At 48.5% G+C, this 25364-nt stretch overlaps 2 long non-coding RNA genes and 1 other non-coding gene across 6 annotated transcripts; 1 reads left to right on the plus strand and 2 right to left on the minus strand.

Annotated features, from left to right (window-relative positions):
• Positions 1-2040: 2040 nt before the first annotated feature.
• On the minus strand, positions 2041-6521 carry LOC138920838 (uncharacterized). Of its 3 annotated transcripts, none has more exons than XR_011432743.1 (6): positions 5717-6521; positions 5208-5423; positions 4683-4768; positions 3521-4180; positions 2997-3198; positions 2041-2481 (listed from the first exon to the last, which is right to left on the minus strand). It is a non-coding gene; the product is annotated as an uncharacterized lncRNA (long non-coding RNA). The 3 variants fall into 3 exon arrangements; XR_011432745.1 differs by having other exon boundaries at positions 2044-2481; positions 4683-4872; positions 5717-6490; XR_011432744.1 differs by having other exon boundaries at positions 2049-2481; positions 4683-4878.
• Positions 3731-3875, minus strand: MIR9038 (microRNA mir-9038). Its single transcript, NR_128052.1, has one exon. It is a non-coding gene; the product is annotated as a microRNA mir-9038 (primary transcript).
• Positions 6515-10734, plus strand: LOC111770624 (uncharacterized). Of its 2 annotated transcripts, XR_002803982.2 has the most exons (5): positions 6551-6701; positions 6932-7183; positions 7734-7920; positions 8139-8214; positions 8603-10734. It is a non-coding gene; the product is annotated as an uncharacterized lncRNA (long non-coding RNA). The 2 variants fall into 2 exon arrangements; XR_011432746.1 differs by lacking the exon at positions 8139-8214 and having other exon boundaries at positions 6515-6701.
• Positions 10735-25364: the final 14630 nt, after the last annotated feature.

Genomic DNA, 25364 nt, shown 5'->3' on the forward strand with positions numbered 1-25364 from the left:
CAGAACTGGGGAGAGGAGGGCGCCCCTTAGGCTGGGACCTGAGACCCTAGCACCTGGGAGAGGAGCTTCCTGGCGGGGCATGGAATCCAGACGCAGACCACAAATGTGGGAATGCCCGAGAAGGCGTGTTCAGCAGCCTCACCCCAGGGTGGGGAGAAGGGCTAGCACTTTGCAAATGGCAGGCCCAGCCTCCCTCGTCATTACGAAAATGAGTTAATTAGATGTCATCGCCCACCTACCAAACCCACAACAATTTCCCCCAGCACCCCTGAACCTTGAAACCCTCCCAGTGGTGGGAGGGGGATCTGGACTCTTCCTGGAGGGCGACTTGGCAATAAGACCCCAGACGTCCTCCCCTTTGATCCGGTTGGTGTACCTCTGAAACCAGAGGAGACGGCTAGAGATGGGTAGAAATTGCTCATGTGCACAGATGGTCATCCCTGCCTGTCTCTGAGAGCCCTGCAGGGGACACCCCCGGGGTCTGGCAGGGGGATCTGGTGTCCCTGGCAGTGGGAATGCTCAGACAGAGGTTCCCACATGCTGTCATCACCCGTTAGTGGGCCATGAACAGAGTTAGTGAGATAGGCTTGGATTTTTAAATAAAATAGAAAACATTACAGGCCAGCCCTCCTAGGAAGAGCCGGTGTTTCATGGAGAGTGTGTGTGTGTGTGTGTGTGTGTGTGTGTATGTGTGTACACTGTCAGATGTCAAATGTGTTCCAGACAGAGGACAGGCCAGAAGAAAGCTCAAGAGACAAGCCAGGGGACAGGCCAGGGTGTGTCTGGTGGACGTGAGGGAGGCGATGGAGGTATTCCAGAAGCTGGGGCCTCAGCCAATCCTGCTCAGGGCTCCATGTCCCCAAGGGGAGGCTGAGTCAGCAAAGGGGGAAGGGTGCGGGCGGAGGGCCTGCCTTGTGCCTTTGGCCCAGAGGGACCTGGCTTTAATCCCAGCACTGCTACTTAGGCGCCAGGGGGGATCTTGGCATCTCAATTCCCCACTTAGAACAAGGGGGAACCGTAGGCCCACCTCAGAGCTCCAGTACAGATGAAGTGAGGTCTGTCCTCAGGCTCCTGGCGCACATTAACACAGCTGAAGGATGACAGCACCCTCGTCCTCGTCCCCACCCTCACCCGCCTCATCAGGTGGTGACCTCACCCAGCCAGGTGCTCCCAGCCTGGCAGGCTCTAGGGAAAGGCGTGCACCTGAGGAACTCTGATGGGTCCCACATGTGTTCTCCAGAGAGGAGGATCCTTGCAGGCTTGTCTCTAGGGGACCTGCTGGGGCCTCTGCTTCCTCACGTTGTCACTGCAGCTGGTCGCCAGCAGACTAGCAGCCCGCCAGTCTGACGGAGCCCAGTGCTGTCTCCACAGTGTCCGGGGCGCGTGTCCTCGTCGGGGAGGTGGAGCAGCTCTGATGCGTGCGCCGTCTGCGTCCCCTCTCCTTGGAACTGCCTGGGTTTGCTCTCTGTCCCTTCTGGAAACATTGGCTTTCCAGAGTTTTTGGACCACGGGGATGTGAAACCTTTCCCTGGCCTTGGGTTGTGAGGAATGCTCTTCAGTTTGTGGCTCGTCTTTCCACCTGTCTACATTTTTCTTGTTTTTGTTTTGGTCACAGGAAGAGCAGGCATTTCCTGTCTGGCTTCTGGCTCTTGTGTCACACTTAGAACAGTAGTCTCTACCCCTAGACTATGCACACATTTACTAAAAGGACTTCATTTTATAAATCTAGCCTTTAATCTATCTGGGATTTCCCTTTCCAATAACAAAAATACCAATTCAAATAAAAACAAAAATTAATGCGTTCCTTCTTAAAATACGTGGGCAGACACAAGAGTCACCTATTGCATGATTCCATCTATAGGAAACGTCCAGAACAGGTAAAGGACAGAGACAGGAAGCAGATCAGGAGTTTTGGGGCCGGGGGAGGGAGGAATGGGGAGTGAACGCTTTGGTGCAGGGCTTCCTTCCGGGGAGGGAAATATTCTGAGCTAGACAGTGGTGATGGTTGCACAGCATTGTGAATGTAGTTAATGCTATGAATTGTTTAACACAGTGAAATGCTTAAATTTATTATATTTAAATTTTGAATCATAAAGTATAAAAAACCATAAGAGAGTAAAAGGAAAAAATAAAATAAAACCCAAACAAAAACAATAACCAGGGAGGGAAAGGAAGGTTCTGGTGAGGGAGCAGGTTGAAGCTGTGGTGCAGGAGCTGGTGCTGACGGCAGTTCCAGAGCTGGCTCTCCCTGCAGGGGTCGTGGGTCCTGAGCTGGCTCAGGGTCTCCTTCTCCTGCAGGAGCAGGAGCTGGTCCAGGTGAGGATTCTCCTGCAGAAGTCCTGAGTCCTAAGCAGCTGAGGGTCTCCTGCAGGAGCAGGTGCTGGTGAGGTGATGGCTCTCCCTGCAGGGGTGGTGGGTCCTACACAGCTCAGGGTCTCCCGTAGAAGCAGGTACAGGTGTAGGTCCAGGTGATGGTTCTCCCTGCAGGGATGGTGGGTCCTGAGCTGGCTCTCAGTTTCCTTTAGAAGCTGCTCCAGATGCCGGCCCTCATCCCAGCACTGCTGATGGAACCAATATTGGTGCTGCCTGCAGCTCTGGAGCAGCTGCTGCAGGTGGTACTACAGCTGAAGGTGGACGTTCCTCAGGCTCTGGAGCGGGCTTTACTTCTGCACTGGCTTCTGCACCTGTACCTGGCTCCTCAGAATGTAGGGGAACCGGAGCTGGAGCCAGTGCGAAGTACTGAGATGGTGCTGGAACTACAGGAGGAGAAAAGATGCCCCCCGCCTGCTCTCCATGTGCCTTCCCAAAGACAGAACACATCCCAGAGCCTTCCAGAGAAGCTCCAGCCCAGGAACCCACAACAAGACGTCTTTCCTGACCGCAGTCCACCAGAGGGGTGGTCTGAGGCCAGTCTTTGCTCCTGGCCAAGACTGCAGTCGGGGATTCTTCCTGTGTGTCCAGCACCAACCCCTCCTGATATGCTCACATGTACCCACCCCAGGCTTTCCCACTCTTGGGCTCTGCGTCAGTGGGCTCCAGGTACCCCAGCGGGGTCAGGAGAAGTTGGACACAGTGCTCCAGGTCAGAGCCAGGCACACTGAGCAGCACCATTGGCTGATGTAGGCTGGCAAAGTCTGAGGTTGATGGCAGTCTTCTGGGTGCTGGTCCAGCCAGGTGCCCAGGATGGAGGAGATGGCACTGGAGGCAGGTGGGTGGGCAGCAGAGTCGGAGGCCTGGCCTCTCCTTCCACGTGGCCCTCCCTTGGCACCCCTGTGGGAGCTGGGCTCCTGGGCCCGCCCCCGCCCATCCAGAGGCCAGTCCACCCCAGCCCACCCCCACGTGACGGTCCAGCAGGGGCAGGCCTGGTCAGCAGGCTGGGCCTGCGAAGTCTCCATAGGAGGGAGCCCTCCGTCAACACTGGGACCACCTCTCCCTTCCTCAGGGAACCCGACGCACTCCTGCCTGCCCCTGGCTGCTCCCCACTGGAATGTCAACTCCACGAGGACAGGGAGGCCGGTACCTGCTCTGTTCATCGCACTGGTGGGCGCACAGTAGGTGCTGCATGCACATGTGAGGGGGGAGGGACCAGGCGGAGTGTGTCCTGCTGCCCAGCCTTCACGGGGCCCTCGTGGCACCTCAGCCTGCTGCTCATACACCGCTGTGCTGTCTTACTCTCTGTGAGGCCTGTGTGGGTCTCGTCTCTACCCCGCCACTATCCTCGGGAATGGGGACACAGCCGGCCCAGCCCCACATGCAGCTGGCCTTGCAGGACTGAGGCACCAGGCTGATGTGTGAGCAGGTGGCTCCCCACACCTCCTTCCTGGGCCCTCGGCTCAGGGGGTGCTGAGCAGGGCTGGGATGGGCTGTGGTGGGGTTGGATTCTCTCAGGGGCCAGCTCTGAGGCCCCAGCCTCTTCTCTGCTCCACAGGGGGCCCGGGACCCCATCTGCGGCTCTCTGACTCCTTTCCTCCTACAGGAGAAGCCTCCGTACCTCAGCCCTCTAGCAGGAATCACGAAATGCGTGGGAGCCAGGGTGTTATGCCCCGCCCCCCAGCCACAGACCTCAGATGTCCCCCACCTTGGAGACACAAGCCCTTCTTCTTGACTCAAAGCCCAGTCATTTCCTGCTCGGTCCTGGGGTCTGCTGTCCTTGTCGCAATCAGGATGAAAGAATCCACATCTAGAGGAGGCCAGGAGGGCATTGCATACACCTGCTCTGATGTCTAGTGGGGACTGGCTGACTCCCCAATCAGACTGGAGCCCAGGAGGACACGGGTTTTCGTGTCTGTATATGGCGGGTTGGGGGGCTTTATATACATTCGCTGAATGAATGAAGCCCAACCAGCACCTTGCTGACATCTGAGTGGGCCTGGGCCCCGGGCAGCCCCCAGGGCTCCCTGCTCTGCCTGCACCCAGGCTGGGACCCACCCAGGGAATTGGAAGGCTCCTTTAGAAATGGGAAAGCAGCTGTGTCCAAGGCCACAGGGTGCTGAGGCTTGAGGCAGAGAGCTTCACGGGGGAGTGGAAAGTCCTAAATCAGGACAACCACAGCCCTCGGCAGCCCTTCCCACAGGGCCAGGCCTGAGCAAACTGAGGCTCAGAGAGGTGAAGGGACACTCCCAAGACACACAGCCAGGAGGTGGGCAGGGAGCCACGGTGCTGTGCAGGGGCGGGGCGCCCACCTTTTGAACAGCAGGTCCAGGACCTGCTGGGTGGTGAAGGCTCGGCAGGTGCACAGGAGGAGGGTGACACAGGAGAGGTCGCTGCCCTGGAAGGCAGGCACCAGGCGCTCCACAGCTTCTCCAGGGTATCTGCACTGACTGTCCCCACCCTGCGGGTCTCATCCAGGTTCAAGGCCCACTCATTTTCACACTGGGACTCATTTTCGGACAAAGAGGGACAACTCAAAAAATGGACAGTAGAAAAATACTTGTGTTCACATCCTGAAGTGTAACAGTGTATAAAAGATTGGTTCTGACAATCTTGCAACCATGTGAAAAGTGACTTTGCACCTGCCCAAGGCTGGGGCTGAACGGTGAGGGCAGAGGATGGGAGGAACTCATACTCCATGGGTTGGGGCTGTGGCCACTCAGGGGCAAAGCCCTTGGCAGAACCCTGGGTAGTCACTTGGGTGGCTTCTAGGCAAGAGGCCTTCCCCAGCCACCTCTGGGCCCTGGTTCTAGAGACCTCTCCAAACCTGCACTCACCTGGAGCCACCCCATTGGTGGTGTGGTACACCTGCCCCTCACTCAGGGAGACAGCGTGAGTGTCCCCGTCCAGTAGCTCCTCCCTGATCTCCTGCGTGGAGCTCTGCAAAGACGGTGACCAGCAGCCGGCCCCAGGGCATCAGAGCCCTGCCTGGCCTCATCCCTGCTTCCTCTGCCCATTGACCTTCTGCTCCCAGATCAGGCACAGACCTCCACCTGGGATGAAAGAGAGACATCCTGAGGGCTCAGGATAATCCTGGGACAGAAGAGTGAAACTCCAGCACTCCACGTCCCGCCCAGTCAGCCTTGACCTGGGGTGTGAACTTGATCTGCCCACCAGGCTTCCAACCCCTCATCATCCCTCTTGCTTGGGGCAAGCCCACCCCAAGAGTGCACACACACACACACACACACACACTCACACATGGGGAGGGGAGGTGGGGCTGCCCAGGTGGGATCAGAGTGGTGACCCGGCCTGGACTGGTCTGTCCTGGCTCTCCCCGTGTTACCTTTGGGTCCTTTCAGGCAAATGGCCAGAAGCATCTGAGGTGAGACCTGACAACGTCTGCAGCGTCGGAAGATGCTCTCACTGCGGGCATTTTTGAAGCCACAGCCTCGGGACATGGGGATACAGCAAGAGAGCATGCTGCTCTCCAGAGCGTGTCCAGCCAAGTGAGCTGGATAGGGAGCTGTCTCTAGGATGTGCATGCCTGGGGCAGACCCCGGGAACCTTGGGGACCCCCTGCCCATCAGCGTGGCATCTCTCCCCCTCCCCATGCTATGGGCCCCAGGCACATGGCAGGGGACCGGCTGCCCCTGCCCCCTGGCAGAGCTGCCTCCACCTCCTGCTTCTTTCCCCTGTCATCTCCCAGTGTCCATTCCCCTTCCAGACCCCACTCGGGCAGTCAGTGTGTGTGTGTGTGTGTGTGTGTGTGTGTGTGTGTGCGCGTGTGTCTGTGCCCATGTGGGGATGCCCAGAGGAAAGAGCCCCACATAGGAGGGGGTGGGAAGGGGTCTCCCAGGATATTAGGGTCTCTCATTCCCAAAGTAAATCTTATGGGAAGGTTGGAACCCTCCCTTCTCTGGGGTCTACCCATCTTTTGGACCCCAGGCCAGACCCTGACTTTCCCGGCCTCAGTTTCCCAATTGTCTCATGAAGGTTTGGATGAGGAACGGCATTAGTCCGGCTCAGCGTGGGCGGCCCGGGGCTCCGGCTCCCGGGCTGAGAGCGGCAAGAGAGCGCTCCCTGAGGGCGCGGACTTCCCACTAACTGGCATGGACCCTGCGGTGGCGCGCGCACACCGGCCAACAGACAGCGCGTGCACGTGACCCCGCCCCACGGCGGGTTCGCCACAAAGCACCAACGGTTCCCCACGGGGCTACCGTTGTCCCCCTGGTACCCTGTGTCCCCATCTCCAACTGCTGCTCTGTGACCCCCACGTCCCCTTTAGCCTGGGGCAACCCCCACCCCAGCCAGGCCAGCCTGAGGACTAGGTGGGCATGGAGACCTGGGGACAAGAGAGACATGGATCCCGCCACCCCCACCCCGCCCGCCCCCCATCGCCACTGTCCTGGTCTCCAGACTCCACCCCAGGGTCTAGCTAGGTCATGGCTGGGTCAGGGTGAGGTGGAGGTGGCAGTGGACACTGAGTGTGGGTCCGGAGAAGATCAGGCCACCCCTTCCCCTCCTCCTGTACACCCCTCTCTCCTTGTCTTCCTGGCAGGAGCTGGGGACACGGGGTCCAGCCCTTTGGCCCTCTTCATCTCCTGCTTTAATCCCAGCACACCCTCCCGAGGGCGGAGTCACTGACCCCATTCTCAGTGGAGGAAACTGAGGCTGGAGAACTCACCACATGAGCTGGCCTGTCCCAGGGCCGGGGCATGGCCCAGCTGGGGTCGCAACCTAGGTCAATCTGACCCCAAAGGCTGTGCTTACACAGGAGCCCGAGGAGGGGCCTCTGAGCCCAGCCTTGGAGGTGAGTCCACGGAGGATGGGTGGCGACAGGGAGGGACGCTGCAGGCAGGGGGCTCTGAGAGGGGCAAGGGCTTGGTGGGCTCCCTGAGGGAGGAAGGCTCTAGGGAGGCTGGAGTGGGGTGAGGGGTGCACAGGGGAGGGTGTCTGGCCCGGGTCACACAGGACTCTGAGTGTTGGGCAAAGAGTCAGGAGTCACTGCAGGTTGGGGGCAGCAGGGGCCACAGTGCAGGAGGTTTGATCAGAGCCCCAGCATCTCAGAGCTGGAGGGAGCTTAGTGGGCACGTGATCCACCCCACCCAAGCACACATCTGTGAGCCCCAGCCAGGCATGAGGCCTGTCTCAGTTTCCTCCTGTGCACGGTGGGGGGTGTGGAGGTCATCTGCCTCCTCCCAGAGCTAGACATCCTGCCTGGAGGACCCAGAGACGGCTTCTTGTCAAGAAGCCATTCAGGTGAGGCCTGTCCCCAGAGTGGTCTGAGTGAGGGGACCAAGGGGACACCCACCTGCCGCTCACCAGGACGCCTGGTCCACAATGCTGTTCTTCCTGTCCAGGTTCACACGGGTGATGCAGCGTCACTCAGCCTCTGGATGGAGAGCAGCAGCGAGGAGCTGTGCTCACAGACCCTGAGACACAGCGCCCGTGTGTGCCCAAGGCTGCCACAGCGTGGTGGAGGCTGGGGAGGAGGAGGTGCTGCTGGAGGCCAAGCTGATGCCAGAGATCATCGGGGACCATGCGGAGGTCAATTTCCATGACTATGAGGGGTGGTATAATCAGCAGAAGCCCTGGACCCTACAGGGCACCTATGCTGGCATCCATCTCCAAGGGACCTAGAAATTGGGGCTCCTTGGTCCCTTTGTGGGTGTGGAGTGGGGAACACTGGCCCCGGGAAGGGAGGGGCTGGGAGGGGCTGGCAGGGAGAAAGGGTGGGGCAGTCACCTTCTTTTCCTGGCCATCAGGGGGCTCCAGCACAAAGCTCATGTTGATCTCCTCCATTTTGGGGCTGGAGCAGCTGGCCGAGAGCATGCTGAGCAGGTGGGCCATGTCTCCGTTGCTCAGGTAGGGCCTGCATCTGAGCTGTCACAGGACTTGGAGTGGGGACTCCTGCTGGTCTTAAGTTTTGTGTTGGGGGCCTCGTGGCTGGAATGAAGGGCTGGCTTTTCAGTAGTCAGACACGCTGGGTGAGTGGGTGCTCTTGGTGGCCCTGTGACTGGCTGGTGTCTGGGACTGGTTAGAAGATGCCCTTAAGTAGTTAGACAAAGTACGGCAAAGTAAGCCTAAAGTTTGCGAAACAAAGGTAGTAATGAAGACTGGAGCAGAGAGAAAGGGAACAGAGGGACACTGGGGGAATCAATGAAGCCGACAGTTCTTTCTTTTAAAGATTTACAAAGTTGACCAAAATTGAACAATTTTACACCAACAGATTGGCTAAGTGAGAGGAAATGGATAAATTCTGAGAAGCACACAAAGTACCAACACTGACTCAAGAAGAAATGGAGAATCTGAGCAGACCTACGATAAGAGAATAGGCTGAAGCAACGTAAGCACTTCCCAACAAAGAAAAGCCCAGGACCAAATGGCTTCACTGGCCACTCGTCCCAAACATTTAAAGAAGAGATAACACAAATCCTTCCCAAACTCTTCAAAAAGTGCCAGCGGAGGGAACACGTCCTACCTCATTCTATGATGCCAGCATTACCCTGATTCCAAAGACCTTAAAGAAAAGACAACTGCAGACCAAAATCCTTTATGAATAAAGATGCAAAAATCCTCAACAAGATACTAGCAAACAGAAGCTAGCAGTGTTTTGGAAGGACTAAACATCATGACAAAGTGTGATTTATCCTAAAATGCAAGGGCTGTTTAATTAATCATTAAGTTATTTTTTCCATACATCACATCACTAAAAAACACACAATCACCTCACTTGATGCAGAGTAAGCTTTGAAAAAATCCAAACATTTTCATGATGAGTGCTCTCAATAAAATAGAAAGAGAAGAGAATTTCCTCAATATGGTAAAGGACATTTATGAAAAACTCAACCTGTGCATCATCTTCAATGGTGAAAGACTGGAAGTTTTCTCTCTAAGGTCAAGAATAAGTCAAGGATTCTCCTTTGTGCCACTTCACTTCCGCATTGGAATGGAGGTTTTGTCAGAGTAATTAGACAAGAGGAAGCACCCAAATGGAAAGAAAAAAAAGAAAAAATAGACATGACATGATCTTATATGCAAAAAATCCTAAGGAATAAGAAAAAGAGTTGTACGAGACTATAAACATTTTCATCGAAGTATCAGCAGAGAAGACCAACACTTGTGGATCAATGGAATAGAACTGAGAGTTAAGAAATAAACCCACACATGTATGGTCAGTTGATTTTGAACTCAGATATCAAGATCACTCAATGAGACAAAAACAGTCTCTTCAAAAAATGGTGCTGGGAAACTGTATATCCACATGCAAAAGTGTGAAGTTGGAGCCTTACCTAACATCATACTAAAAAATTAACTTTAGGGGCCGGCCCCGTGGCCGAGCGGTTGAGTTCGCGTGCTCTGCTTCAGCGGCCCAGGGTTTCGCCGGTTCAGATCCCGGGCGCGGACATGGCACCGCTCGTCAGGCCACCCTGAGGCGGCGTCCCACATGCCACAACTAGAAGGACCCCCAACTAAAATATACAACTATGTACAGGGGATTTGGGGAGAAAAAGCAGAAAAAAAAAAAGGAAGATTGGCAACAGTTGTTAGCTCAGGTGCCAATCTTTAAAAAAAAAAAATTAACTCTAGTTGGATCGAAGACCTAAATTTAAAAACTGAAACTGTAACACTTTTAAAAGAAAAGTAAGAGAGCTGTGGGCAGCTCTTCATGGCCCTGGATTGGGCAGATGTCTCTTATATCCCATCCAAAGCACAAGCAACAAAAGAAAAAACAAATAAAGTGGACTTTGTAAAAATTAAACACTCTTGTGAGTTAAAGGCCAATCTCAAGAGAGTATCAAGAAAACCCAAAGAATGGTAGAAAATGTTTGCAAATCTGACAAGGGTCTTGCATCCAGAACATACACAGAACTTCTACAAGTTAAGAGCATCCATACGGGCCAACCCGATGGTGTAGTTTTTAAGTTCACGAGCTGTGTCTCATCAGCCCAGGGTTCACAGGTTGGGATCCTGGGTGTGGACCTAGCACCACTCATCAAGCCACACTGTCGTGGCATCCCACATAAAATGGAAGAAGATTGGGACAGATGTTAGCTCAGGGCCAATCCTCCTCAAGCAAAAGGAGGAAGACTGGCAACAGATGTTAGCTCAAGGCCAATCTTACCCCCCCACACACACACAAAAAGAATATCAACACAAACAACCTGATTAAAAATAATAGACATTGGGGGCCAGCCTGGTGGTGTAGCAGTTAAGTTCGCGGGCTCCGCTTCGGTGGCCTGGGATTTGCTGGTTCGGATCCCGGGTATAGACCTATGCACTGCTTATCAAGCAATGCTGTGGCAGGCATCCCACATATAAAATAGAGGAAGATGGACACAGATATTATCTCAGCAAAAAGAGGAGGATTGGCAGTGGATGTTAGCTCAGGGCTAATCTTCGTAAAAAAAAAAAAATAATAGACATTTCTCCAAAGAAGATATACACATGGCCCATTAAGCACACGGAAAGATGATCAACATCATTAGATATTAGGGAAATGCAAGCCAAAATCACAATGACATACCACTCCACACCCACTAGGGTGGCTATAATTTAGAAGAACAGAACATAATAACTGTTCAAGAGGATTTTGAGAAATTGGAATCCTCATCCATCACTAGGGGCAATGTAATATGATGGAACCACTGTGCGAAAGAGTTTGACGTGTCCTCAAAAAGTTAAGCATAGTGTTATCATTTGATCCAGCAATTCTGCTCCTCATTGTATAACCGAAAGAATTGAATACAGGTATTCACATAAAAACCTGTACATAATATTCATAGCAGCATTATTCACAAGAGCCAAAACACGGAAACAACCCAAATGCCCATCAACAGTTGAAGAGATAAACAAAATGCAGTGTATTCACCATGGGATTTATTCAGCCATGAAAGGAATGAAGGATTGAGACACGCTACAATGTGGATGAACCTGGAAAACATTATACTAAGTGAAAGAAGCTAGACACAAAAGACCATATACTGTGTGATTCCACATGCATGAAAAATCTGAGATAGGTAAGTGGGTAGAGACAGTTGGAGATGAGTAGCTGCCAGGGAGGTGGGGGAGTGGGGAATGGGAAGTGGCTGAGTGATGGTCACAGAGTATGGGGTTTCTGTTTGAAGTAATTAAAATGTTTTAGAACTAGACAGTGGTGATGGTGCACAGCAGACAGAATGTAGTTAATACCACTGAATTGTGTAATTGAAGAAGATAAAGTTTATGTTATATAGAATTTAAAACATAAGATACATGTAATCATGGGGGGAAAAGAAAGAAAGAAAGAAAAGAAGCTAGAAAATAATAAAAAGAATACCCTCACAAAAGAGGATAGGAAGACCCTGGTTCTGGAGCTGGCACTGGCTGTATCTCATGAACTGCCACTGGAGATGGGGCTGGAGCTGGCTCTAGCTGTGAATGTGATAACTGGAACTGGCTCTAGTTCTGGAGTGGGTGCCAGAGCTAACTCTAGGTCAGGAGCTGGTGCTAGAGGGGGATCGGAAGCTGGTTCTAGCTCTGAGTCTTGCATTGGCTCTATCGTTGGAATTGGCGTTGGAGCAAGTTCTAGCTCTAGAGCTGGTAATGGAGCTCACACTAGGGTTGGTGATAGAGTAGTCTCTATCTCTGGAGTTGCTGGTAGTGGTGGTACTTGAGCTACTCCTTGCTTCGGTGTTGGAGTAGAGCTCTTGTTGCAGTTTATTGGCTGTGGAGCTTGCAAGCCTCTAGCTTGGAAATGGTGCTAGAGCTGATTCTGGAGCTGACTCTCATGTGAGCTGATTCTAGCTCTAGATCTGGTGCTAGAACTATCACTGGAGATTTCATAGGAGTTGTTAATGAAACTGCCTCTATCTTTGGCATTTGTGTTTGAACTGGTACTAGAGCTCTTTCTACTTCTGGTTTTGGTGCTAGAGCTGATACTGGAGCTGTTTCTACCTCTGGAGCTGGTACCAGAGATACTTGTAGCTCTGGGGCTGGTGCAGGAGCTGGTTCTGACATGGACTCTTAACTCTGGAGCTGGTGCTAGAGCCAGTGCTGCAGCTGGCTCTTCCTCTGAACTTGGTGTTGCTTCTAACTCTGCAATTAGTTTGGAGCTGGTTCTAGCTCTAGATGAGCCCTGCCTCAGTTTCCTCCTATGTACAGTGGGGGGGGCTATGGCGTCCCTCTTCCCAGGGATGGGTATGTTGCCATTGTCTGTGTTCAGGCTCACGCAGATGATGCAGCATTGCCTACATGCTGGCTATAGAGCTGCAGCAAGGAGCTGTGGTTGCAGACTCCCGAGACAGAGTGTTTGTGGGTGCATGTGGCAGTCAGGACCTGGTGGAGGCTGAGGAGGAGGAAGTGCTGTTGGAGGCCGAGCTGATACCAGAGATCATGGGGGACCACGGGGAGTTGAGTCTCCATAACTGGGGGCAACGACATGATCAGCAGATTCTCTGCACCCTGCAGGGCACCCTAGGCCGGTGTCCATCTCCTGGGCTTCTTGGCCCCTTTGTGGGTGTGAAGTGGGGAACACTGGCCCCCAGAATGGAGGGGCTGGGAGGGGCTGGCAGGGAGAAGGGGTGGGGCAGTCACCTTCTTTTCTTGGCCATCAGGGGGCTCCAGCCCAAAGCTCATGTTGATCTCCTCCATTTTGGGGCTGGAGCAGCTGGCCGAGTGCATACTAAGCAGGTGGGCCATGTCTCTGCTGTGGAGGTCAGGACCCCACCTGAGCTTTCTCAGGACGTGCGGTGGGAGCTGTCCCTGGTCCTGGACTCTGTATTGGAGGCCTGGTGGCTGGATGGAAGGGCCAGCTTTGCAGTAGTCATGCACATGGGCTGAGTGGGTGCTCTGGGGTGCCTGTGGGCACAGATAATAGTGACCTGCACCTGAGAAGGTGTGAGGGAGGTGCACAGAGGGCAGTGGCTAGGTGACAGGCAGGGCTTTGTGCCCATGGGCAGCACTTCTTGGCAAAAGTCAGCTACTCCTTTGGATCCCAGATCAGAAGGCACCTGAGGCTGCGAGTGGTCCATGGGAGGCCAGGTCAGCCTGGTGACAGGCAGGCATTATGTCCAGCAGCAGGAGAGGTTCAGGGTGAAACTGGAGTCTACGGGCAGTCTGGGCTTGTAGCTAGGGCAGAAGGTGCCAGGCTGGCCTATGTCACGTTAGTCTGTAAGTGCTTAGCTACCCGGCTAGCTAGACCCTGGGGAGGGCAGTCGTGTGCTAGGGACCAATTAGAAGATGGCCTGGGCAATCTTGAGTCCCTTCTACTTGATGTGAGGGAGGGTTGAACTGGCTCCATGTCTGTTGTTCACCTGCTTAGTGAAGGTCAGCTTCTTCAGGACGTAGTCACAGTTGGTGGTAGAGATCATGGTGCAGAACACGTTGGGTGTTTTCAGGGGTCTTCACCTCTGGTGGGAGTGGCGCCGAGGAAGGGTCAGCTGTGCTCATGAGGGGGCTGCAGGCCAGGGAGAGGGACATGCACAGAGACAGGAAGCAGGTTAATGATTGGCAGGGGGTGAGGGAGTGGGGATTGAGATGTGACTGATTAATGGGTACAGGGTCTTTGTTGGGGTGATGAAAATGTTCTGGAACTAGATAGTGGTGATGGTGCCCAGCACAGAGAATGTAGTTAATGCCAATGAATTGCACAATTTAAAATAATTAAAAGGTTAAGCTTTATTGAATCTATATTTTAACATATAAAATATTTTTAAAAAACATATAAAAGAGAAAAATAAAATTTGAAAGAACCCAAAAAGTTGCCCTCACAGGCGGGAAGGAGACTTCTGGTTTTGGAGCTGGTGTGGGCTGCAGTTCACAGTGAGGGCTAGAGCTGGTCTAGCAGTGGAGCCAGTGCTGTGGCTGATGCTAGAGATGCTGGGGAGCTGGTCCAGGAGCTGGTCCAGGTGCTGGTGCCTGAGCTGGGGCTGGAACTGGCTTTGCCTCAGGTGATAGTATTAGAGATCGTTCTAGAATTGGCTCTAGTTCTGAGGCTGACTCTAACTCTGGCATTGTTGCCAGATTTGATGCAGGAACTGACCATGGAAATGGCTGGTGCTCTGGAGCTGACCCCCATGTTTGAGCTAGAGCGGGTTCTAGTTCTACAGCTGGCCCCAGCTGAGCTCTACAGCTGATACCAGAGCTGGCTTGAGGCCACAGTTGGAGCAAGAGCAGTGCTTTAGGTGACTCTAGCTTTGTAGTTGAGGGAACTCTAGCTCTGCTGCTGGTGCTCGGTGGTAAACATTCCTGTGCTGGTGCTCGCTCTCCTTCTAGTGCTGATGCAGAAGCTGGCCATAACCCCAGGTAGCTTACTGAAACTGATGGTGAGGTGGTTCTAGCTCTAGAGCTGCTGTTGAAGGCATACAGCTGATGATGGAAATGCCTCTAGCTCTATAGTTGGTTTTAGTTCTGGAGCTGCTTCTGCAGCTGTATCTACCTCTTGATTTTACTAGACCTGGTGCTGGAGCCAGCTCTAGATCTTGAGATGGCACTGAAGAAGCAAGGGGAGAAAGAGCACCAACTCGATTGCCTTTCCATGTGCCTTCTCAGAGAAGGAAAACATTTCACAGTCTTCCAAAGTGGTGCTGGAGCTGGTTCTAGAATTGGCTGTAATGCTGGGGCTGGCTCTAACCCTGGCAATGGTGCCAGAATTGGTGGGAGAACTGGTGATGGAGATGACCTTAGCCTGGAGCTAAAGTCAGGGTTTGCTCTAACTCTGTAGGTGATTCAAGTGTTGGAGCTGGAGGTGGTTCTAATCTATAGCAGCTCTCTAGCTGGCACCAGAGCAGGCCAGAGTCCACAGCTGGTGTAAGTTCTAGTGCTTTAGGTGGCTCTAGCTTACAGCTTGTGGGAGATCTTGTGCTGGAGATTCTCTAGCTTTATAGCCCTTACTTACTAGCTGTGTATGAGATGCTATCCCACCTGTTAGGCTGTGAGCTCCCAGGGCAGGGATGGTGTATGTGGTTCACCATAGTTTTCCAGGTGTCTGCACACGGTAGGGAGCAGTACACAGGTGCTGGTTGCATAGATGCATGCATGCATGCATGAATGAATATACTCAAGACATCTTTGTGTCTCAGGTCTCTCATCTGTAAAATGACAGCACCTACTTCATAGATATGACATTGATTCAATAAAAAAGATTACACTGATCCAATAAAAACTTAAGTGCCTACTATGTACCATGCACTGCTCTGGACACTTGAGAATACAGCAACGAACAATTAGTCCCTGCTTGCGTGACTTGAGCAGGGGTTAGATGAAGAATGTGGGTCATAGGCATGTGTCCCACCTCATTTGGGAACAGCTGCTGGGATCAACAGGTCATGCACACATCCTTGTCCAGCAGCTCAGGACCACCCTGGTGAGGCCTGTGGTGAAGGGGAGGTGGGGTCCTTAGTCTGAGTGCCCATGCTGCCCATTATCCACATGTAGCCATTCCCTTCACTGTCCCCAGTTTTGCCATCCATAAAATGCATGTGTGAAGAAATCTATTCCTAGGTTCCTCCATGAGGTTGGTCTTGGTTCTCTGAGACGTACAAGGAAGAACTCCCGACTATCCGTCTTCCACTAATAACCCCGGAGAGCTGGGGTTTGAGTTTACCAGGAGAACTAGATAATGTTTTCCTAGGGGACTGGCTAGGGTGACTGAGTCAGTGGCTGAGTTTGGCTGGGAACCCTGGACTCCAATCCCCAGTGGCCATAAAGGCCAGGGCACTGATAATCCAGAAGCCAAGCCACTTCTCAAGGCGCTTGGAAAAACCACTCAAAAATCTGAGGGACTGTCCAGTGAGGGTCAGTCCTTTCAGCAGCCATGATCAGAGAGAGATCTGTCAGATCGCTTTGTAAAGAGCGTGCTCCCTTCACTTTCCTTCCTATTTTTTCTCCAAACTGCATTGTATTTCATCATGTGGATGGTCATCGTTTATCTACTCTCATACTGGAGGAAATTGGGATGTTTCCAATCTTTTGCTCTTATGAAGAATGCTGCGATAAATAACACGTAAACTTGTAAACGAGTGTAGAGGTTCTTCTATGGGATGAGTTCCCTGAACTGGATTGCGGAGTCAGACAGTAAATATGCTTGTCGTTTTGACAGACATGGCCAAATGCCTCCACTAGAAGGCAGCTTATATTCCCATCAGCCATGAATAAAAGTTCCTCTTTCTACACAGCCTCAGAGCATACTTTCATACTTTTGTATTTGACGATTTTGTCATATTATGACTAAGACTGACATATTTTAATGTGTTTAAAGCGATTTATACTTATTTTTGTGAAGTGGCTGAAAATGTCTTTTGCCCATTTTCTACTGTGTAGTTGTTCTTATCAATTTTTAGGAATTCTTTATAAAGAGGGGGTGTTAGCCCCTTTGCCTGAGGTATGAGTTGCAAATATTTGTTCCCAGCTTATCATTTCTTACTTTTTAAGTTTAGGCATCCCCCTCCCACTGTGTGTGGTTAGGATGTCGGTTCTCCCCAATTTGATCTATAGATTCAATACAATCTCTATAAAATACCTCAGCAGATAATTCTTTGTGGAAACTGATGAGCTCTTTTCAAAATCTATATAGAAAAGACAGGGCCAAGAAACCTCAGAACAATCTTGAAGAAGAATAGATTGAAGGACTAACATTACCAGATATTCAGACTTTTTATTAAGCTACATAATCAAGGCAGCAAGGCAGTGGTACAAGGACAGGCACATAGAGCAATGGAAAAGGATGCAGTCCATCTCAGACTCCTGCATGCAGACATTTATGAATCTTACACACATGATAATGGAAGCCAGACATAAAACAGTATATGCTGAAGACGGCTCAATATCCAAAAAAAAAAAAAAAATCAATACACTCCATCTCATTGACAGAGTAAAGGACAAAATCCGCATGATCATCTCAATTGATGCAGAAAAAGGATTCGACAAGATTCCACACCCTTACGTGATAAAACACTAAACAAACTTGGAATAAAAGGAAACTATCTCAACATAATGAAAGCTATTTCTGAAAAGCCCACATCAAACATCATACTCAATGGTGAAAGACTGAAAGCTTTCCCCTGGATAAGGAACGAGGCCAGGATACCTGCTTTTGCCACTTCCATTCAACACAGTGTTGGAAGTCCCAGCCAGAGCAATTAGGCAAGAAAAAGAAAAAAATGCATCCAAATTGGAAAGGAAGAAGTAAATTACCTCTTTTTGCAAATAACACGATCTTCTATGTAGAAAATTCTGAGTCCACCAAAAAACTTTTAGAACTAGTAAAGGAAAACAGCAAAGCCACAGGATACAAAATCAACCCACAAAAATCAGTTATGTTTCTCTACACTAACAATCAACAATACAAAATGGAAATTATGAAAACAATTCCATTTGTAATAGCATCAAACAGGATAAATACTTAGGAATAAACCTAACCAAGGAGGTGAAATATACACTGAGAACTACAAAATGTTGCTGAAAGAAATTAAAGAAGACACAATTAAATGGAAAAGGATCTTGTGTTCATGGATTGGAAGAGCTAATATTGTTAAGATGGCCATACTACCTAAAGTGATATACAGTCTCTTACCAACTCAATAACATTCTTTACATTAATAGAAAAATTCATCCTGAAATTCATATGGAATCTCAAGGGACCTCAAACAGCCAAAATAATTTTGAAAAAGAGCAAAGTTGGATGACTCACACCTCCTGGTTTTGAAGCTACGTTATATCACAAAGGTACATTAATTGTGTGGTACCAACATAAGGACAGATATATATCAATGGAAGAGAATAGAGAACCCAGAGGTAAATCCTCATGTATATGGTCAAGTCTTCAACAAGCCTCAAAGACCACTCAACAGGGAAAGGACAGTCTTCCAACAAATGGTGCTGAGATGTCCACATGCAAAAGAATGAAGTTGGACCCTTATATTACACCATTTGCAAACATTAACTCAAAATAGATTAAAGACCTAAATGAAAATCCTAAAACTGTGAAACTCCCAGAAGAAAACATAGGGGAAAGCTTGATAACATTGGACATGATGATGATTTCTTGGATATGACACCAAAGTCACAGACAACAACAACAGTAGCAACAACAAAATAGTCAAATGGGACTACATCAAAGCTAAAGCCAATTGTGCATCAAAGGATGCAAGAGGTGAAAAGACAACCTACAGGACAGTGGGAAATATTTACAAATCATATACCTGAGAATGAGATGATATCCAGACTAAATAAAGAACTCCTGCAATGCAATAACGAAAAATCAAATAACCTGATGAGAAAATGGGCAAAGGACTTGAACTGACATTTCTCCAAAGATGATACACAAATGGCCAACAAGGATATAAAAATAAGCTGCATATCACTCATCATCAGAGACATGTAAACCAAAACCACGAAGAGACATAATCTCATACTCATTAGGGTGGCTACTTAGAAAAACAAAAAGAAAATACCAAATGTTGGTAAAGATATGGACAAACTGGAACCTTTGTGCGCTGTTGGTGTGGTTGTGAAATGGTGTAACTCTTACGGGAAACAGTATGGAGGCCTCAAACAATTACAAATACAACTACCATGTGCTCCAGCAGTCCCGTCTCCGGGGGGCGTGAAGGCAAGGTCTGGAGGAGCTACTTGCACCCCGTGTTCACAGCAGCACTATTCACAGTAGCCAAGAGGCGGAAGGAACCCACATGTCCACCAATGGATGAACAGGTGAACAAAATGTGGTCTTCCCATACGACGGAATATTATTCAACCTTAAAAAGGAAGGAAATCCTGACACATGCTACATCATAGATGAGCCTTGAGGACATTATGCTAAGTGAAATAATCCAGTCACAAACAGACAAATACTCTTTGATTCCACTTCTACGAGGAATCTAAAGTAATCTTATTCATGGAATAGAAACTAGAATGGTGGTGACCAGAAGACTGGGGCAGGGGACAAGAGGGAGCTGCTGTTTAACGGGTACAGAGTTTCAGATTCGCAAGATGAAATGTTCTGGAGATTTGTTTCATGACAGCGTAAACATACCTAACGCTACTGAACTGTAGGCTTAAAATAGTTAAGATGGTGAATTAAATGTGATGAGTTTTTTACCACAATAAAAAATAGAGTGCATTCTGTATGACTCCATTTAAATAAAGACCAGCACAGACTCATCCATACAGACACTTGGTATATGGCAGGGAGGTTCCGCAGAGCAGCAGGAGAGGGCGCTTCCAAGCAAGTGGCTGTGGGCCAACTGCTTGTCCGTATGGGAAAAATTCATCTTTGCTCTGAGCTCACATCATAAACAGAAATCAATGCCAGGTGGATTTTAGATAGAAATGTGAACATTTCTAACAATAACCTTTCTAGTAGATACCTTAGGGAATATTTTCAAGATCTTGGGGCAGGCAAAGATTTAGTAGAACACAAAGTATGCTAACCATAAAGAAAAGATTTATAAATTGGAAATTATTGAAATAAATTACTTCTTTTTGTCGAAAGACACCTTTAAGAGAGTAGAAAAGGCACAAAGAGGATAAATATTTGCCATTTATCTATCTGACAAAAAAACACCTCTTCCGTCGATATGTAACCAACTCCCGTAAATTTATAAAAATACAGACAATCCACCAGAACAAAATGGGTGAAAGATTTGACTAGGCACTTCACAAAAAAGATAACCAAATGAGAATAAGTATATGAAACAGTGCTCCCCATCGTTACTCATTAAGAAAACGCAAGTCCAAACCACAACGAGATACCACTGTGCATACACCACAAGGGTCAAAATCAAAACTCCTCGCAACATCAAGTGTGGGTGAGGATGTGGAGTGACTGGAACTCTCAGACGTGGCTGTGAGGGCAAACTTGAAACAGCCCAGTGTGCATCAGTAGTGGAACGGATAAATAAAATGGGTTACTTTTTTATAATGGAATACCATACAGAAATAAAAACTACAGCCACATTCAAGAATATGCAGGAATCTTACAAGCATGAAAGAAGCCAGACATAAAAGAAAGCTCTCTGTATGATTCCATTTAAATAGAGTTCAAAAACAAGAAAAATTCATTTACAAGTCAGAATATTGGTTCCCCTTAGGGGAGAGAGGGCAGTGACCTGGGGTAGGCACAGCAGAGGGGTTGGTAGTGTTCTGTTTCCCGTTGGTTACCAGCTGTGTTCCTTTGGATGATTTATCGAGCAATACACATAATTTCCTTGCTTTCTGGTATGTGTGCTATGCTCCACCTTGCAAATCCAATCACATGATTATAAACCTTTTTCTCGTTAGTCCCAAGGCCAGATCACACAGTGGAGGGTACAAGACTCTGGAATTACGGGCTCTGGAGTTGTATCCTGGATCTAACCTCTTCCTGTCTCACAGACCCTGGCCAAGCGATCAACTCTCTGGGTTCAGTTTCTTCATCTGTAAAATGAGTTGAGGAGGTAGCCTCTGTCAGTGAGAGGATTGACCCCTTGCTGGCACATGGCAAGAGCTCCATCAACAATGGCTCTTGTGGTTGCTGTTGTCCTTCTGCCCTCCGCTGTGGGCCAGGGAGCTGGTGGACGATGGCCGGCAGCAGAGGGCGGGGCAGGATGGGGATGAGTCCAGACACATTCTCCAGGTGAGGGTGAGGGGACAGCACAGAGCTGATGCTGAGGTGCAGGGGAAGAGTCCAAGGCCTGGGGCCCCTCCCTCCTTCCCCAGTTCACCTCCTGCCCATCCATAAAGACGGGAGGTGAACTAACCAGGTGATGTCTAGCTGGTTAGTCCTTCCAGCTAGGACGTTGGAGAGTCAGGAAGGCAATGGAGATGCCATGCAGAAGACAAACACAAAATTCCTGGTTTGACCCCAACTCAAACACCAAAGACCCGACCTGGGGGTTGGGGGATGTCAGTGGTGGGATTATGGGTGGTTTCTGTGTTCTTCACTTTATTTTTTCCTATTTTCTAATTTCTGCAATGTCACTCAATTAGAACAAAATACCACTCATAACCTACCCATATCTATATATTTACATATTTTTTAATGAATAAGAAACTCTAAAAACACAAATGTGCCAGGAAATAGAACTCAGAAAGCATCCTGGCAGAGGAAGCACTGTCTGTGTCTGACACACGGGGATCGAGGCAGCAGGGCCTCCTGGCAGGGGCAGAGCCATCATGATGGCAAAGCATTCCTGGACACTTGCTGTTTTTTTTTTTTTTTAAGATTTTATTTTTTCCTTTTTCTCCCCAAAGCCCCCCGGTACATAGTTGTGTATTCTTCGTTGTGGGTTCTTCTAGTTGTGGCATGTGGGACGCTGCCTCAGTGTGGTCTGACAAGCAGTGCCATGTCCGCGCCCAGTATTCGAACCAACGAAACACCGGGCCGCCTGCAGCGGAGCACGCGAACTTAACCACTCGGCCACGGGGCCAGCCCCGACACTTGCTGTTTTTGATTGTGTTTCTCACCCCTCCTCTCAGTTATTTACACTTTTGTTTTTCCTGCTGAAACTGGTCCAATCTTTTGTCACCATGTTTCACCTTGTTAATAACACCCAGGACAAAAGAGTGAGAATAAAAGTTTTCCCTACTTGCTGTTTCTTAACTTCTGAAAGTAGACTGGACACAGTGATGACCAGTTCCTGGAACTGCACTGGACGTGCTATTGAAGCACAGCTGGTAGTTTGGAATGAGGCTCGTACAACAAGACCCATGTCCATGCTGCCTATGAGAGATTCACTCTAGCTTAAGGACACACGTGGAATCAAAGGGCAGGGATGGAAATAGACATTCCACGCAAATGGAGACTAAAATACAGCAGAGGTAGCTGTACTATATCAGACAAAACAGACATTACATCAAAAACTGTAACAACAGACAAAAAAGATCATGATATAATGATGAGGGGGACAATTCACCAAGAGGATATAACAGTTGTAAACATATACACTCCTAACATCAAAGCACCTAAATATATAAAGCAGGTATTAACAGATCTGAATGGAAAAATAGACATCAATACAATAACGGTGGGAGCCTTCAGTACCCCACATTCAACAATGGATAGATCATACAGAAAATCAATGAGGAAACTTTAGACTTGAGCTACACTTTAGACCAAATTGACCCAACAGATATACAGAGTACATTCTGTCCAACAGCAGCAGAAGACACAGTCTTTGCAAGTGCATACGGGCATTCTCCAAGACAGATGAGAAATAACAAAACAAGTCTTAACAAATTTAAGAAGACTGAAATCATATCAAACATCTTTGATATGACCAAAATGGGATTAAACTAGAAATCAATAAAAGGAAAATTCTCAAACGTGAAAAAAAAAATAATACACTCCTGAACAACCAATGGGTCAAAGAAGAATTCAAAAGGCAAATATAAAATATCTTGAGAAAAACAAAAATGGAAATGCAGCATACTAAAACTTATAGGATGCAGCAAAAGAAGTTCTAACAGGGAAATGATAGTGATAAATACCTACGTTAAGAAAAAAGAAAGATATAGAAGGGGCAGAGCAAAATGGTGGGGTGAGCTGACCCAGGATTCTCTCCCCTCCAAAATACAACAAAGGATTGGAAAAACTGAATTTCAGAGAATAAATCTAATGCCAACACATTAGAGACCTACAATACCAGAAGGCGGAGATCATAAACCCTACTTACAGCCTCGGAGGCGCTGGAGCGGTAGGAGAGAATGTCGCTCCCTCCCCTAGAGTCTGCTGCGCCACTAGGGAAGGAGCGAGGGAGGGGCTGTGTTACCGGGGATCATCCAGGACTCCTGCCGCTGGTTCAGTGGAAACCCGCTGATGGGGGGAAAGCTTCCATCCTCGGGGACCCCATAAACCCAGGGCCTCAGGAGACCAGAGAACAGAACAGATCTGAATCCATATTGGCGCACCAGAATAGCAGCCCCTCCCTCTGGGCAAAGCCAGTGGGCGCAGCCATCTTGTCCCAAGGCGAGAGCTCAGAACACGCGGCTCTTGACCCCCATCTAGTGGCGACAGGCTGTAACTGCAACCGAATTCTACCACCATGCGAAAAAACTGCTCCACTACCATCCAGCAATTTATAAAAGCCCCAGACCAGAAGGAAAACAATAAAAACATAGAATTAAGTCCTGAGGACTTGGAATTAGATAAACTAAGTGATAATGAGTTCAGAGCAGCTATAATCAAAAAACTCAATGAGGCAGAGAGAAAGATAGAGAAACAAGCCGAGTTCTGGAGTTACTTCACAAAAGAGATTGAAATCATAAAGAAGAATCAAACAGAATTACTAGAGATGAAAAACACAATGGACCAGATAAAACAGAATACAGATTCCCTGAATGCCCGTGTAGACACCATAGAAGAGCAAATTAACATAATTGAAGATAAACAGGCTGAATGGCTCCAGACAGAGGAAGAAAGAGAACTAAGAATTTAAAAAAATGAGGAAAATCTCCGAGAGATAGTGGATTCAATGAGGAGTAAGAACATGAGGATCATAGGAATTCCCGAAAACGTGGAAAAGGAAAATGGAGCAGAAAGTGTGCTTATCAAAATTATTGAAGAGAATTTCCCAAATCTAGGGATTGACGGAAAAATGTGTGTAGAGGAAGTTTTCATATCTCCTAGATTTGTCAATGTAAAAAGACCTACTGCAAGGCACATAGTAGTAAAATTGGCAAGAAGGAAAGATAAGGAAAGAATACTCAGGGAAGTAAGAAAAAAGAAGAGAATAACCTATAAAGGAGCCCCATCAGACTGTCAGTGGATTTGTCTGCAGAAACCTTACAAGCTAGGAGAGAATGGAGTGACATATTCAAAGCTTTAAAGGATAAAAATCTTCAGCCAAGAATACTCTATCCAGCAAGAATTTCCTTCAGATATGAGGGAGAAGTTAAATCTTTTCCAGACAAACAAAAGTTAAGGGAATTTGTAACTAAAAGCCCTCCATTACAAGAAACCCTCAAGAAGGCTCTCATACCTGAAAAAAGAAAAAAGGGAGAAAGGGGTCACAATCCACAGACTAGGGAGACCGATGGATAGAACCAGAACAGGATAGCAAATATTCAACTATAGCATTAGGGTAAAGGAAAGGAAACTACCAAAGCAAGGACGATCTTATCACTCTAACTACAAATTCATAGCACGAGTTGGAATAAGAAATGAAAATAATTATTTAGGAGGGGAAGAGCAAAGAGTCTAAATCAGTATTGGTCAAGTAAGTAAGAGACCACCAGAGAATAGACTATATTATACACGAGATTGTAAATACAAACATCAAGGTAGACACTAAAATAAAATACAGAACAGAGTCACAAATCATAAATAAGGAAAAATCTAAGAAACCCAGCATAAGAAATTGCAGTATTAAATGGGTAGGCTAAAGCACACAGGAAAAGAAACGCAGGAAAACAAGATAATGAGCGACAGATTGACAGCATTAAGTCCACAGGCAGCAATAATCACTCTCAATGTAAACGGATGGAACTCTCCAATAGAAAGACACAGAGTGGCAAAATGGATTAAAGAACAAGATCCAACAATTTGTTGCCTCCAAGAAACACACCTCAGCCCCAAGGACAAACACAGACTCAGGGTGAAGGGGTGGAGGACAATACTTCAAGATAATAGCAAGGAAAAAAAGGCAGGTGTTGCAATTCTTATATCAGACCAAGTGGATTTCAAAATAAGACAGGTAAAGAGAGACACAGAGGGACAATATATAATGATCAAGGGGACACTTCATCAAGAAGAAATAACGCTTATAAATATCTATGCACCCAACACAGGAGCACCAAGGTTCATAAAGCAACTATTAACAGACCTAAACGAAGATGTTAAAAACAACACAATAATAGTAGGGGACCTCAACACCCCACTCACATCAATGGACAGATCATCCAGACAGAAAATCAACAAGGAAATAGTGGAGCTGAATGAAAAACTAAAACAATTGGACTTAATAGACATATAAAGATCACTTCACCCTGAAAGAGCTGAATACACATTCTTCTCAAGTGCACATGGAACATTC

This window comes from Equus caballus, chromosome 25 (assembly GCF_041296265.1).
Source record: "Equus caballus isolate H_3958 breed thoroughbred chromosome 25, TB-T2T, whole genome shotgun sequence".
NCBI lineage: Eukaryota > Metazoa > Chordata > Mammalia > Perissodactyla > Equidae > Equus > Equus caballus.